This window comes from Spodoptera frugiperda, chromosome 16 (genome assembly GCF_023101765.2).
Source record: "Spodoptera frugiperda isolate SF20-4 chromosome 16, AGI-APGP_CSIRO_Sfru_2.0, whole genome shotgun sequence".
Classification (NCBI taxonomy): Eukaryota; Metazoa; Arthropoda; class Insecta; order Lepidoptera; family Noctuidae; genus Spodoptera; species Spodoptera frugiperda.
This window is the reverse complement of record NC_064227.1, coordinates 8,274,802-8,291,514: the sequence shown is the minus strand read 5'-3', so window position 1 is coordinate 8,291,514 and position 16,713 is coordinate 8,274,802. Positions and strand designations below refer to the sequence as shown.

Sequence of the window (16,713 nt, the reverse complement as noted above, 5' to 3'; positions counted from 1 at the left end):
TAAGTTTCCATTCAATTATTATTTGCGGGATTGCAATCACATAAAACCAATGAAGAGCTTTTTTCAAATCACCAGGTGCCTTAGTCTGCTATTACAATTGTGTCAGAATGGTCGATCACTGAGCAGTGCAAGAGGGACAGAGCTATGTAGGTTGTATAGCTCCATCCCTCTTGCACTGCTCAATGATCGACCATTGTGATACAATTGTAATAGCAGACTAAGGCCCCTGGTAAAATCTGCTTAAAAAGGGGAAAAGCTGCTGTCATTGACATCATTCTTGTCAGGAAAATTAATGGCTACACTCATCACAGACATGGTAATTCATAGGGAAAGTATTACCAATGCGGAAAACAAATCATATTACTCAACAACCTTCTTTCCCTTGTCCTTTGAAAAAAAAAGCATTAAAACTGTAACATAAAATTAATGAGCCCTTTACAAATTCAAAGCACACAATATCATTGCTGATCTCAAGGTTACTGAGATTAAAGACGTTGATAAAAAACCGAAATATTTTGCATTCAATACTGATGCACTATTAATCTTACTGAATTAAGATCTGGATTTTGAAGGATGCTGTTCGGTTGGCTCCAAGCCAAGGAACCTGTCATAATTTCATTCTTGCGGTTATTTTGTCTGGAAGAACGTGATCACAAAGTATTAACAGTTTATTAAATATTTTACGTTTATCTTGGTTCTGTTAACGAAAGGAAAACATACAAGTGCTTGTTATAAAATCTACAGAGGCTTATTCTTGCAGTTTTCCTTTAAAATGAAAGAATTCAGGAACTCTAGTAATGATGTTTTCTAGTAATGATACAAAGTATGAATGATCAACACCTACTCTAAAAAGGAGACAAAGTCTAACTGAACCACATAAGACACCACTTAAAGAATCATTTAAAGCCAATGATAAAACACTCGATAGTACTACAGTGGACCCACGTGCAGAAATATTAACGATTGGTAATTGGTATCAAGATGGACGTCACGCGACACGTGATGCCGCACGAAAGCCTTTGTATGCGGCGTATAATGAGTTACCACTTCCATGAGAATCCTGCTTTTATTTGTAATTCAAATTTTGCTTGAGAAATCTAATTGGCTGGAGGCATGGTGTAGGTACGAAGTTAAGCGTAAAGAGTGAATAAATCATGGCTCTATCCATGGTCTATGTAGATTTTGTGACTTCTGATGTGACTAGTGAGAGCAGAACATTATCCATAAATTAAAAAAATATTATCCTAAAACTTTCAACCGCACGGTTGGTGCGGTGGCTGGGCTGCCGTGCAATGTGTAGTTGGTTCGATTTCGATTCCGGCCGGATCAACTTTTTGTGTGATCCAAAAATATGCATGTGAAATTGTATGTTTGTAAACGCACCCACGACACAGGAGAAAATCCTAATGTGGGGCAACGTTTTCTCAAAACAAAATAAAACTCTTCATGTATTGGATTCTTTGGAATTTCGTTTATTTCTTCTGAAACGTTTTTGTGATCATTTAACTTGTCTACAACAGCATTCCATCAATCTTTTCAATAGCTTTTCAAAATATTTAACCTCTGTTTAATTATTAGAATAATAGTAAACCAAATATTCTTTTAACTATTTTAATGACCACTTATATTCTCATTCTCTGCCAAAATGGCAGATTTAGTGAACATGTTTCCAGACAATAGTAGTTTCTTATGGTTTAACATTAAATGCTGTGTCATTGAACTGGCGTAATGACTCCAGTGTCCAATGTGTCATTGGTGGTTTATTACTCTTCTATTATGTTGATTTGTCTTTGATTATGTTATTTATTTGATATTGAAGTTTGCATCACTTTTGGAGGACGTTAATCTTGATTAGATGTCAAAATGTCTGTATATTACATAGATATATATGACCTACACGAGAGCACTTCTGTGGAATGAGCTATTGTCGGCAGTATTTCCGAACCGATAACTACGACCTTCAAACCTTCAAGAAAACAGCATACCCCTTTTTAAAAGGCCGCAACGTGTCTCCTCTGGTGTTGCGGGTGTCCATGGGCGGCGCTGATCGCTTACCATCAGGTGAATCGTCTGCTCGTTTGCCAACTATTCCATAAAAAAATATGGGGATTAAAATGGCTTTTGATCTAAACGCCAAAAATTTAGTTTTAGTGTTCAAGAAAAGATAGATTATTCTATGATCATACACGCGTCTAACCTTAGCCCTTGTCTTGTCAACGAAGTTTCCCACGCGACAAAATCATAACTCCGTCGATAAGGTAAACATTAACGTAAGAAACTTTATTTATAGGGCTTTCGCTCTCGGACACCTTGGACGAGTGCGCTCTGATGTGGATCTACGTCTCTACGTGGATCTAATACATAATTTTAGCTTCAACCCTAACCGTCTGGCCGTCTGGCCAATTAGTTTTTCTATTTCGGACCAGACCGCTAGTAAGCGTGCGCGCCGCAGACCGTCTCCACAATCGCTAATAACCGCAGTTAAATATGAATAAAATACGCTATAAATGTGTAACGAGCGGTTTAGAAATAAAATGGCGAATGGTGACATAAATTTTCGCGCGTTCTGCAGGTTTGACGCGCTGTGTTTGCGTACGAGTGCCACCATTGAACCCCCGTTCGCAACCTAAAAAGTGATCTGTATCAGTGTTGTTAAGGTTGAAATTAAAGTGCTATTGATCAGTGTTATTGAACTGTCTGTGCGGTCTTTAGCGTTTTGTTATGATGCGCAAGTCGACGCAATTGTTTGTTTTGGACACAGTGTTATGCGCAGGCGCACCATGAGGTTTCGGCATGTGTGTGTTTTTGTACTGTTTTAGATATTTGTTCACGAAGTTCGATACAGCAGGTAGAGCTGAACGTACGTTGCCGTGTATTTCAATTATACTAATATCCATGTTTATAGTAAAAAAAATAACGAGTCTGGTTTTTACCGTAGTTTAATTAATTAGTATTTAATTGAAATGTAGCAATTTGTTATTTATTTCATTTTATGAACTAAATTGATTATAAAAACTAGAATCCTATTCAATTAAAACCAGGAAAATATTGAGAACCTTGATCAATCTCTCGTTTTATGTTCGTATTGCATGTTCGATTCCAAGATGTTAGGTTTGGATTCTGTCTGTTCTAGATTATTGGAAACAAAATATTAGATATTATTTTAATAATCGCGTTTCTTTGCGTTCACGATAGTCTCCTACGTCCAAGATTAACACATTTAATAAATTATTATACTGTTCATCCAAATCATTTGAATATTTTTATACACTTACTCAGATGTAGAAATTGTAACACTTACCAGGTTCCACCAGTTTTATTTGCTACAAAGTCCAGACTTAGATTTGGGTACTACTTGAACCTGTAAATGATATTTTCTCTTTGCTTAGTGTAAAAACTAGTATTTCAGTACCGTCCTATTAAACTTCCCTATTGTATTTTTATTGTCACCACTATCTTCAAGTTCATGATTATCAATAACTTCAAAGTCTTCGTCTTCATTATCATATACCGCAGTGTTATCTGCCTTTCCCTTTATTTTAATTATACAGATCAGTGTCCTATCAATAGGGCATGCGGCACCGTCGTGTGAATGTCATACATATCTAAGATTAGCCAAGATCCCTCCTATCAGGACTTATCTATCTCTGATACTATTGTAACGTTCTTAGTTCATTGTCATAGCTTACTGATGTGTAATAGTTAAAACCAGATATTGTTATGGTTTTGCAATAACATACATATATACTCTTGCGCATAGTTCTACATTCCTGTTCTTTGTTATTTCCTCTGAAGATGAAAGAATTTCTTGGAAATTCTTTTGCATTGCACTTGATGATAATGTTGTCTGGTCATTGTAAATGTGTTAGTGCGTTTCGATTCATGGCTTAAATATTGTGATTTAATAGTATTATGTTCGCATTCTTAATCTAGCCTGCTTTGGCTTATCAACCATTAGGAATATATTTGCATAAGCAATTTTTATGGATTTCATTTATACCTATATCTGCAGTGGGTTTATCTTTATTTTCTGCATTAAATTTCATTCCACGTGCATTATTTATGAAATCTTCATTTCAAAAACTTTTTCCTTTATCTCGTCAAGGTAAACTTCCAACTCATCAACATCTCTTAGGACTAAAAAACGTTCTCCCTTATCCTTATTTCGATGTCTTGCTCTTGTTTCGTCAGCAGTTTCTGAGAAATGTTCAACGTGGCAACAAAACCGCCTAGCGTTAGCGAACCGCCATGGAATGCTCCTTGTTAAACTTCCATTATACCATGGACGATGGTGAATTCCAATTGATATTTTATGGGTGTACCATACAACGTGTTTTATCACTTTGCCTTGTGTCTCGCTAGGACGTGTAATGGGAATATAACAAATAGGAATATGAATATTGTTATCTTTTATTTTTCCCATAAAAGTGATGTGATATTCATACGGGCTGGGGTTTATTGTAAGCTTGGAATATGCTCTTGGCTTCGCCCGCATGGATTTACAACCGTTAAAGGCAAAATTAATTGACAAAACATAAAGCTTGTGAGTATAAAGATGGGCACTCCACATACTCTACATACATGGAATTCTTTGGCTTTAATAGTACTAACAGATCTCAGTCTTCCACATCATATTGCGAAGTATACTTGAGAGCAAAGAAGAATCGGTGCTACTTTTTTTAAAGGGGAAAATCAACCAGTTACTTCTCCCGCGTTCGGTGAAACGAGAGGGAGTTTTAGACTCTTACTGATTAAAAACCACCCCGTTGTAATTAAATTACCTTTCGTACGACATTCGTTGCCAAAGAAACGAGAAACGATAGTGGCTCCATTTCTTTGCTCCCAAGTGTATCTATCTACTTGTAAGCCTACCCAAGACATCTCAGATACTTAATTACAATCCTTAAAAGCATCAACTGGACTCCAACAGTATATTGTTTCACGTTTTGCTCATATTTCGATGATGTCATACAACGAACGTAGGTACCTAAATATTTAAATATTTTTATACGACTATTCGATTCGATAAGATTTTATTATTTTATGTCTAGTAGCGGTTCAGTGAAAGTCTTATGAATCAATTTTGTTGATAAATCAGTAATAGTACATACGCAATTCAGGGACTTTCCATCACTCCCTATATTCGTGTTTTAGACGTTGTGACTTTGGTATCTATACCTATCTTCTTGATATTGGTATATATCTAAACACACAGAGTAACTGAAAATATCTACAAGACCTTTTCTGACTGACTGAGATTCCTAACAGTCAATGATCGACATGCGAGTGCTAAACAGTTGCTATGCCCTGCGTTTACGCAAACAATGAAACAATATGATTTAGGTATCTACTGATTTAATTGAAGCTCTGACTCATTTGTGTTTTTGTGGTCTAAGGTCCAGTTTGAATCAAAATTAAATCAACTCATAGCTGATTAAAATGATCTAAATTCTAGACAATCTGTAAAAAGTTATTTTAGGATAATATGGTAGCAATTAGTGTTATTAAAAACAACACTAAAACCTAATTTTCTCTAATATTGAAACAAACCTTGACTTACTGAATTATAACCACAAATATTGAATTTTAACTACCATCTGTTGTAGAATTACTAAACACAATGAACTTAATAGGACACACAATAATCCAACGGTTCGTGTGAACCCGCCCTAATGATCGACGAGCGACACGCGAGGACAGCAGCGCACGCGCATCGTATTGAAACAATTGAGATAATGGATGTTTGAGCGCTTGATCGTTTTGGGTTCGTAAGGTCCTCGTCGTTGTGCCACTACTTACGATACGATGATGTGTTATTTAGGTACTTCTTTATGTTATTCTTTACACCGCATTTATGTAGGGAACTGTTCAATGAAGGACTAAATCGGCAAACATCATTTTCTTATAGGTTTATATAGGTTTATTATTATAGCTCATTTTTCCAAACCACAATACTTATAAGACTTTTAAAAATACATCATGAGTCAAAACCAACCTACACAGTAGGCTAGACAGTAAAACGTCTCACGATAGACGCAGACGTAGACACTGTCCGTGGCGCAATAAAATGTAGAAGTTATTACTTCTGCTGCAGGGGAAGTACAAACTCCATTCTATGACGTAGGACGAATGTCCTCGTGTGAACTTGGGACTGGCTATCATATTCATTGGTACACTATAGCTTAACACTGGTGGAAATGGACTCAGTTACGCTTGTTTTTTAAATAGAAATCCTTCCACTATCATACGCTTCTGTTATTTGTTATTGTTATGGTCTATCTTGCTTGGGTAATGTTTCTGCTGTCTGGCGAATATTCTCGCACTCACTAACCTAATTATCCACGAAAGAGTGGCCCGTATGCGCCCATAAAATAAAGTCGTAAAAGAAAACAATCGAATCATCATTACTCGTTATTATTATCACTCAAGTTATAACCTTTTATCGCTTTTATTTCGATTTTAATAAAGACTCTTATCTCATGCATTTATTTTTACAATGAACTGACGCCTGCAACGCACCTAACCGCAACTCCGCCACTTTCCATTTCATTACATTCAGCGCACGTTCGCTTTTGGCATCTGTTTTGGCTTCTACCTCAAAATGAACATAAACAAAATCAAATTAAACAGTACACAATGTTCTTAGAAGGATGGTAAAGACTAGGCATTAGGATTGCATCACGCATCTATATATATTTTCAGAGTCAATTTACCTGCTACATACCTGATTACAGTGATAAGTATGAGCGGGCGCCGGCTCTGATCCATTACCATAGCGTAAAGACTGTCAGTGTCACTGTGAACGCCGCCGCGAACGCACGCGTTGTGCCGCGTCAAATTGTACCGCCACGTGTTTTTGTGAGTAAATAATCAGTGGTCACCAATTACAAACAATTGCTGTGGACTGTGTTAGTGAACAAGTGTCCTGGATCTAGTGGCACGTTTGGATTGCACCTAAAAAGGATTTACAAATACGGTACCGAAATCGAGTCGCTTTGTTTATTTATGTCTTAAGGAAACATAGGATCATCAAGTCCTATATGACTTTTCTCGTAATTACAGACGGTATTGATCATATGCGTTGTATATGGTGGTAATCAATTCATCTACGCCTGCTTAATAGCTACAAGTTGTCAATGAGAGCTGCTATTAAATTGATAGTTGTTTAAAACGACTCACTCTTATGTCTTGAGTTTAAGGATGAGAATAGAACAACAAATGTGTTGTAGGTTTAGATAATACAATTGAGCAACTGCTGATAGTGTTGTATCAATAATCAATGGAAAATAAACGGGGTTGAATAAAAACAAATGCTGTAGCAGTTATTGGCTAAAGTAGACATAAAAGTTTGATCAAAGGACCTAGAGTTTTTCATTAATATTTGAGCCTGAACAATCAGCCTTGGTTCAGTTAGTTTTTTCTCCTATTGCATTAAACGCTTTTTGCGGCCTGAGCAGTCTTAGACACGGCTGTTTAGCGGAGAAGCCAAACAAACATTGCCTTGAATGTTTCCGACATAGAATTCACTAGATCAAATGATTTGCGACCATAAAGCCAATCAAAAGGCACAATAGCAGCTGTAAGAACAAGTTGTCATTCATCATTGAGTATGAGTAGTTATAATCAGTTACGGAATATTTAGAACGGTCCTAGATAAGATTGGAAGACGGAATTAGATTTTGACCGTTGGATTAGTTAGTGGATAAGCAACAGTATAATGTTGAATCCAAATCTAGGTATAACAATAGCCAATAAATTTCAAAAACACAATGATAAACTACAGAATAATAAAACTGAATTGACCATCCATCCGGATAAAAAACAAGAAGAAGATATCAATATAATTAAGACCTACAATTAATTAAAAAGAGTTAGTAATGAGAATGAATTAAAAGATGAATAAGATATTTTTCATAGGAAACGCTAAGGTTATAATCGTGACCTACAAATATGCGAACAAGTTATTACAACTGCAAACATGTCGTACAAACTATTGTTATTACCAACACGTGATGATAATGATGCAAATGACAACACAGGGCAGCTCACATATGCTCACTCTGTTCAAGAATCGAAGAAAATATAAAATATAGAGTTTAATAAACATACACACACAAATGTAAAGAAATAAACTTAACCACAATGTCAAACGAAATATAAATAGGAAACGGATTGTAAAATAATGATGATGGAAGTAATTTTAGAAATATTGCTATGACATACATACATAAATATACATTTGAACTTGATCTTGCTCCATAGGACCACAGAGATGTTCCATTAAATTGTAATTCACCATTGATTAAAATTTTGCTTTGGTGGTATTTTTTTAATAATCTGTTCATATTTCATGTCTCATCCTTTCAAGCTGTCACTATGTTAGGAATGAATTCAAGTCCTTTTTTTCTCTACTTTATGAAACCTTTTTTGCGACAAGTCTTTCATCTTGTTAACTTATACCATTAGCAGTTGTACCAGTTTCAATTATCAACAGTAGCAGCAAAGAAATGCCTCTCTACAACATTTCACGTACAATGTATTCATGCCAAATTATCTTTATAGCCATTCGAGCGTTACAAATAACATTTGTGTCTTGACTTTCCAATCAGTCAATGACACAGGCATATCATCAGGTTTGTATGCTTACGCTAATAACTTCACTTGACGCCGTTTTACCTGCAACTGGCTGCTAACTCTCCAATTAGTATAATTACTTGGACAAATACCTCATTGTTTAACTGAGACATTATAATTCATTGTCCCATTTCAGTGCTAAATTACAGCTATTACAATATTGTGCAGTTAATGCCGAGACCTATCGGTTTGGATTAACTAAATATTTTTCCTTAGATATCATTCATTTGACCATGGAATTATAGAGATTCAAAAGTATGAAATACTTAATTAATTGAGATCGTGTGTTATTAAATAAAATGGTTCATAAACATTATGAAAACAAACGAAATGACACTAGGACGGCCATGTTAGTTCGGCAACTAGTGCTAACTGTTAATTATCTAAACAAGCTAAATTAGCTATATAATTACACACGTCGCCAGTCACTACGACTGCCGCTCTAATTGTGTACATGATGCCGTTGTTCTATGCTATTAATGAAAAGTTTTAACTACTAAAATTATCTACTTTTTCAAAACGCAGAAAATGCGAACCCAAATTCAAATTTAGCCATTTCAAGTTAATTTAACGCCTGAAAGTAGATAAAGTTTAATTAAGGACTTATCAAAATGAATGTATGGATTGTAATGGTATTATAAAACCCACATCATTGAAGCCAATTAAGATCGAAACAAGAAAAAGGCGCAGAACTCCAGCTCTAGATTCCTAATCTGGAGGCTCGTGTCCGATAAGATGTATGCGATGACCAATCGCAGTAAAAATGTGAATCATAACTGCTTTAATATAAACAAATACTAGAAAGTCTCTGTTTCCATAAGGTACGTGTGCCAAAATGGAAAATGAGGTAGACCCAGTGTATTCAAAATTAATATCCTTTGCCAAAACATCCCAAACATTTTCGGCAACTGTCAACACATTACTCTTACCATTTTGTTTGTCCAAAAATATGGAAACAGTGATAATGGTTTCTATTTCAAAATTAACAACACTTGAATGTACATATTTCTCTGTTTTATTACACGTACTTTACGAGACGTAGCATAAAACCACCCATTCAATTTTATTATCCATAAAATTCATTACATCAAAGACAATAAAAATCTGATGCCCTTAAAATTCTCGTTAGACCTAAGAAATGTTCCACTGAGCGACCTCACAGCGACCTTGACCCACAGTTACTGAGTGTAAACAATTGATTGTGATCTGTAACCTGTTCTCAAGTTTATTGTAAGTCAGGTGCCCTTTTTAGAGCATTCTGTCTCGATTGAAAGTGACAGACGTATTGGGTACATGATAAATTGTATCCAACGTCTTTTTGAATGCAGGACTTTACGTTCTAGCAACCCAAGTTCATAAATCATAAGTAGTGGTATGTTCAGTAGTAGATTAGGTCATGTTTTAAAAGAAATGGTAATTGCGTCGGTTAATGTGGCATTTCTGTCAATTAATTCATTATTTATTACTTCCTTTTTAATCACAAACCCATAAAAAGAGTTATTGGTTTAGACTTCTACTTTAACACCTCTTTATTGTCACAATTTCACTTTTTCACCATTGTTCTTCTTCTTAATGATTGCTATTAAACAGTAATTTATTTAAATCAGTTGTGTACAGGAAAAAGATCGGGTTACAAACATGTTTTTCCTTCAATTAGAGGTCTTACATAAGATGTTACAGCGAAAGGACTCGTGAGGCTACGACAGGGCCTCGGGCTAAAGCTGGTTCACGATAATATTATCAACCTTGGACATGTGGGGTAATAGCTAACAGCAATCACTCATGTCCAACATACGTTATGTGATACAGCTGATTGTATTTTGTTAATGGAAATTGAAATTAATGTGAAAGGCAACAGAGACGAAGATGTGGAATACGTTCCACTAGCACTTGACAGAAAAATATTTGAACTCTTATTCATACTTAGAACTGGAATTGGTTGTTTTAGTATCTTTGTGTACATATAAAACATCGACATTTTCCGCAACGACCTTACCGCGGAAGATATTTGTTTGTTTCACGGGAACTTATGCATAATGATCTTTACTACAAATTACCCATGGCCAAAAACTTGATATTTCTTAGAATGCGTTAGTATTTTAAGTACTTCAGATAAGCTGTAATGCTCCATTGCGACGAAGGCGACAGTAAATTAATTCCACAGATTTTTATTTGCTTTAGAGTTACTCGGTTAATTCCACGTCGGATGACTAACAGCTGTAGAGCCAATCAGTAAACTAATACCTACCACACACTACACTACTAGTACTACAACACTACAAATACCTACTTTTCAAATTATTTTCCTATCATAACCATGACACAACACCTTAATGAACTTTATATTTTGTGAATTATCCACAGTATTTACATTAAATCGATTGACTACACTTTAATACTCGAATGTTGAGTTTTACTTGCACCACAGATAAATGGCGGCCATGTTGTGAATCATTCTCAATATCTGCGCGAGCGTCGTTATTCCCCTTGTGCAGGAAACTATGGATATGAGACTGGGTTCATTGGAACAATGCTATTTATCTAAGGATGGGATTTTGTGTCCTTGGGATGTGGAAGGCTTAATCTTTGTCAATAATTTTAATTCAACTTTTGTTTCAAACTTGGTATGCGACATAATTATGCCAAGAGCTGCTGCTGTTGCCATTGATGGCGTTGATGGGTAATTGTTGTTTAAGCAGCAAGTAACCTTTACCGAAACCATAATTGAAATTATGAAATCAAAGAACACCGCTAATTTTTCTGACCATAAAACTAATAATAAGCTTGATTACATTTCAATTTATGATAAACGTGTAGCAAAACAAAAAATCTGATTGTTTTAACACGGAACGGAAACACGTAATCGGGAATACACCAATTCCAATGAAATGGCAGTTTACGGAAGAATTTGTGTTGGCAAATATTGTAAAATCTTCCTTAACGGCACTTCACTTCGGTGACTAAACATAATTAAGGTATAAAAAATAAAAACAAGGAAAAATCAAACTCTGTTTCATGTATTAAAATTTTGCATTCATAGAATTCATTTACATTTTTGGTTTTTTATCTACAATTGTAGAATACCAAATATGCAGTTGACGCATTTCGGATTATTTCACCATCTCAGTTTTGACCTACATACTACAGTGATCAGATTAAAATTTATATGGTGCAGGACCTTAAAGTCTTAAAAGGCCCGATTCCACGACAAATGAATGAAAATAAAACGTCAAATAAAATATAGGGTGTCAAGTATGGAACTCTTAAAGATACTTTTATTATAAAGTACGGTGACGTGATTGTCCCAGCACTGTCCTTATTGTAGGTCACATCACATATGGAAATAATTTCTACAAGTTATGAGGAAAACGCGTTGAGCTATACAAACATAGGTAGGTGATCGATAAGTTATGTTAGATTTATTTTTTATCCTAAGATTCGTACGACTCTGTCAATTAGACATGGTGGTAAGATTGACAGCGAAGACTTATGCATTACTCGAAACTAGTTTCAAGCAATTTGATTGGATTTAAACCTGTTTTGGCTGACGCTTGAGGATTAGCGCTGTTTTGTAATTACGAGTTTGGGTTCCGAGATGTAGTAACTTCATCTGTTGTTTACAACAAACAAAATCTTATAAAAAGGAAATGCTTTATCTTTTGCTAAATGGAACCAGGGCTTCCCCAAAACCGTTAAAAAAATGTATGTTAATGTTGACTCTTCTTGTGTAATAATGCTTGATTCCAATAAATTGGCTGTTACATCATTTTATTTATATACAAACTCGTTCATGTTATGTATGAGTTCCGATCTTATTTTACGGTCACTTTTAGGACCATCTGAGTTACATTTACTTTTGTAATATGGTCCATCTACCGTATCGAAAACAATGTCAGAACAGCTGTCTGATACCAGTTTGTATTGCATCCGCCTCACACTCGATATTTCAATCAAAAGCGACGCGTTTTGATCGAGAAATGATTCAGCCATCTCTAAATTAAAGAGGGTACGTCTGTCAAATACATCGGCTAGTTTCATTGGTACTTAGTCTCGAGCTTTAACTGTCTTACTGCCACAGTCAGAGACATTTAATGATTACTTAAACTATTCCTTAGTAACGATTTTGTATTGAAAACATTTACCAAGGACTGGGTTAAGTAACCATTAAATGACTCTGAGTGTGGCAGTTACTGCCGTACTCAAAGAAATTTAATGATTACTCTTAGGTACGATTTTATTCCCAAAACAAATGCCCAGGACTACTAACAAATGCAAAGTAACCCTTAATAACTCTTAGTACGGCGGTTAAATACAATCTTGATTGTAAACTTCTTGACGTAGTACGAGTTTTAAGAAAAACCGCAAATCCGTTCGTTCCTGGCATGCCCAGGTACGACAGACCGTTTTTTATTCTTTTGAGATTACATGAGTCATGTATGCAGTAAAAATTAGGGTTTTTAGGTGTCTGGGTTAGCCAAAAACAATTTCATGGAAGTAAATATGTAAAAACAAAACAGCGTCGTGGGAAACAATTATTGTAAACTTCAAAATCAAAATAACAATTTTGAATATTACTGAATCTAAGTACTTAATACATCGATATCCATCATCAGATAATCCTAATTAATAGCAATGCGCTGTAAACAACTTCAACTTGATATCAGGTCTAGATTTTTTGCCTCCTTGCAAATCCAATCATAGGTTGTTGACTCTTCTAATATAGATGTAACTAGACCTCTTTGCTAATCCTCGTGTGTGTGATAAGTATCAGAATCCTTCTACACACGATGTCTTATGACCGGGAGTTCAGACTGAAGATTTATGTGTCCTACTTATTTACACCAGTATTGTTCGTGATGATTTTGTCGTTTCTACGTAAACTGGGATGTGTTGGTCAATTGACTTGGTTAGCTTTACTTTGGTTTTGATATAAATGTGGACTCAAATATGAAACCAGAAAGAAAGAATCAGATCGTAAGAAAAATGTATGCATCCAAAATTTAATGTGGCATTTTATCAAGTCTTATGTAACTAGCTATATTGGTCTCCAGAAACGATTACAAAGGATTTCGGTATTCAAAAAATAAAAGGCCATAAACCAAACGACTTAATCCGATAATTTAATTCGATCGAAAGCCCATTGCAATCGCAATTTCAATATTAAAATTCCGCACAGATGTCAATGACACAGTTCACCCTGACTGCCCGTACGTATGTCCTTGTGGGCGCTTTCGCCGAATACTTGTGCCACCATGTTTGTGCCGTGTTGCGGAAAAGCCAATAATTTGGCACCAAGTTGCAATAACTTATAGCTTGTTACAAATTCAATGAAGGTAGTTTAATTTTTGATTATATATTGTTTGGTGTGTGGACGTAGATGTTGTGTAACATCAAGAAAATGGTGTTGATGAATGACAACAGACATATTGTTGTATGTAAATTTAAAGTCAGTTACACAATGTAACTCAACAAAAGAGCAAAACATTCCGAAATTAAGAATGAAAGTCAACTAACATTCCACAAATTAATTCTGAGGAGTTACAATGTTAGTGTAACGTAACTGCTTCTAATAAAATCAATAAAAGTAACAGTTCAAGCGTAAACAACTCTATAAACCTCAATTTGTAACAAATAAGCTAATATTCCGTCGCCATTAATAATATAATCCTTATACTTAACGATTACTAAATCCTCAATTAATATGATAATGAGAGGGTACTGGGACGTAAACCTAGCTGGGTATAACTGTTATAATTGACAGTTTACCGTTATTACCTGTCACTTGTCAAAAATTAACATTAAATAAATGCAACAAGCAGGATTTGTTTTGTACTGACGATGAATTTGTAACACTTGAATAGTCTCATAAGCTATGAATAGCTTTTGCCATGTGTTTTGAAGAATTTTAGGGGATGATTAGGAAATAGACCTTGGAATGGGTACCGAAGATAACTTTAAAATAATAAAAATCTTGAGAGAATAGGAATTAAAAATAACTAATCGATCATCGATACTTATGAATATAAATAACATAAGGAATATCCCATGATTAAGAGACTAAATATTTCCAGCCTCTGGAATCTGGAATGTTTTTGCCGTAAAGCTAAACAATTTTATTCTAAGAACCTCATGCTATACAACTATACTACTTACTACTTTAAACAGTATTCAAATCTGCTGTCCAATGACCACAAGTTTTTGTATCAGACCGACAGCACGAGTGAGTTAACCTCTCTACGATTTGTAAACAAGTTTTACATAATAAGTATCACAGTTGATAGACAAGATAACAGTATTTTTGGCGACGCTAATTACATCTGTGTCTGAATTATAATCATTACATTATTATTTTTTAATACTTTTAATAATATACTCTATAATTTTATTACTTATATCAACTTTCTAATGCTTATCATTAATTTTATTGGTCCTTGTTACTTTAGCATTTGTACAGCATTCTGTATTATGTGATATAAATATGGTTATATTGTCAATAAATCAGTGAAAATATACATATTATTTAGTGCTCACAGTGAAAACAAAGGCATTTTAACATCAGGAGAAGTAGCAATAGATTTAGATCAAAATGACGATGCAGATAAAATAGTAGTAGCGTTGTAAATCTGCTACGCATTTGCATCATTCCGCGTCATACAAAGAGGAGCAGCATATGTCAATACAGTTGTCATTAGGATGTGGGCGGTTACAACGTCAGTGCAGGAAACAATGTTTTACAAGAAATGTAATTATAGATAGAACCCATTAAAATTTTTTACTTTGCCATACATATTCGTTGTTGCTTAGGCCTTTGTCTCCTAGTAATTCCAAAACCAGTTAAATTTTTATACCAAATTCGTGTATTAAGATAATTATTTAAATTGCAGTATGAAGTAGTTCATTTACTGATTAATCACAATAAACGAGAGCACCAGTACTGGTCAAGGGCAAACACGAAACGCTTGAGCTATTTTTGGCAATAAAAGTTAAATTATAAACAGATTTACAGTATCTGATTTTAAAATAACTTAATTTTAATGCTCTTAGTATTCTGGTCTGGCTTGTTGCAAACACCATACACTTCACATAAACAACTCTGGGATTCTCCAAGATAAAAAATATGCAACTTTTCCCGAACAAAAATAACTGCTTCATGTTAGTTTAGAACAGGTGTATATAAAGCAACGCAATGGAAATCCATTAATTACATAATGTCTGTTTGTACATTTTGTTTTATGAATCGCCCAATGTTTGTGGATTACATCAATCAAAATAAATGAAGAATTCTGTTATTGTTATTATGTAGTGAGTTAACGCCGAGAATATGATTTTGTGAAACCAATTTAGATAAACGTGTTCATTGATAAATAAAGTTATGCCTCGCAACTAGAGAACGGTTTGAATGAAACAAAACATACTGAATAACTTCAGTATGTTTTGTTATATCAAAAATAGTTATGATGTAAAAAGGTCCTTAGGCACTTGAAAAGCGTATTCTTAATATCACAGTCTTTGTCAAACAACAATATTCGTGTCATCATTTTTTGTACACTAAGATTAAGACGTGACCTTTGCTCAATGACTGATTTCTGTCGATTCTTGCGACAAAAAAAGGGTCTTTAGACTGTTTTTATGCTTAAAACTGTCTGTAATAAACCCGCAGTCTCTTATTAAAACGTTGAAATTACTCGAGTGAGTTAGGCAGTAATGAAATAAATGATAATTATGATTAATGTTCCTAGTTCTGCTAAAAGTTTTATTCCCCATGACGTTTTAATAGACAATAAGGACAATTCATAAAATACAAATAAAATAATAGAACTTATGAATGTAGAAAACGTTAAGGTACATTTAAGTCATAGTAATTCTGAAAACATTTCCTCATAAAACTCGGAACCTGTATCCACTAGTTCTTGATTTTCCTGTACTAGTACTGAGATCTTGTATTTTGATAAACTCAATAATCGTATGTCTAATTACTCCTTTGACCTCTCCGTTTCACCCCACAAGGACTTTCCTCTTAATATTTGGGTCACGGAAATCCAGTTTCGTGATTGTGATTTTGCAGATGCAATCGAGTGT

The 16,713-nt window shown here is 34.7% G+C and overlaps 1 protein-coding gene across 6 annotated transcripts in view; it reads left to right on the top strand.

The window, feature by feature from the left end:
- Positions 1–16,713, top strand: part of LOC118280591 (transcription factor EB) — a 113,024-nt gene that overhangs the window by 37,692 nt on the left and 58,619 nt on the right. The window contains exon 1 of one of the 6 annotated variants that reach the window (XM_035600742.2): positions 6,787–6,976. The exons of 2 other annotated variants lie outside the window; for them this stretch is intronic. The gene's annotated coding sequence lies outside the window, so the exon portion shown is untranslated. Of the gene's footprint in view, positions 1–6,786; positions 7,066–16,713 lie in introns of those variants that run through there. 3 more of the 6 variants (XM_050699213.1, XM_050699215.1, XM_050699216.1) reach the window with 3 other exon arrangements.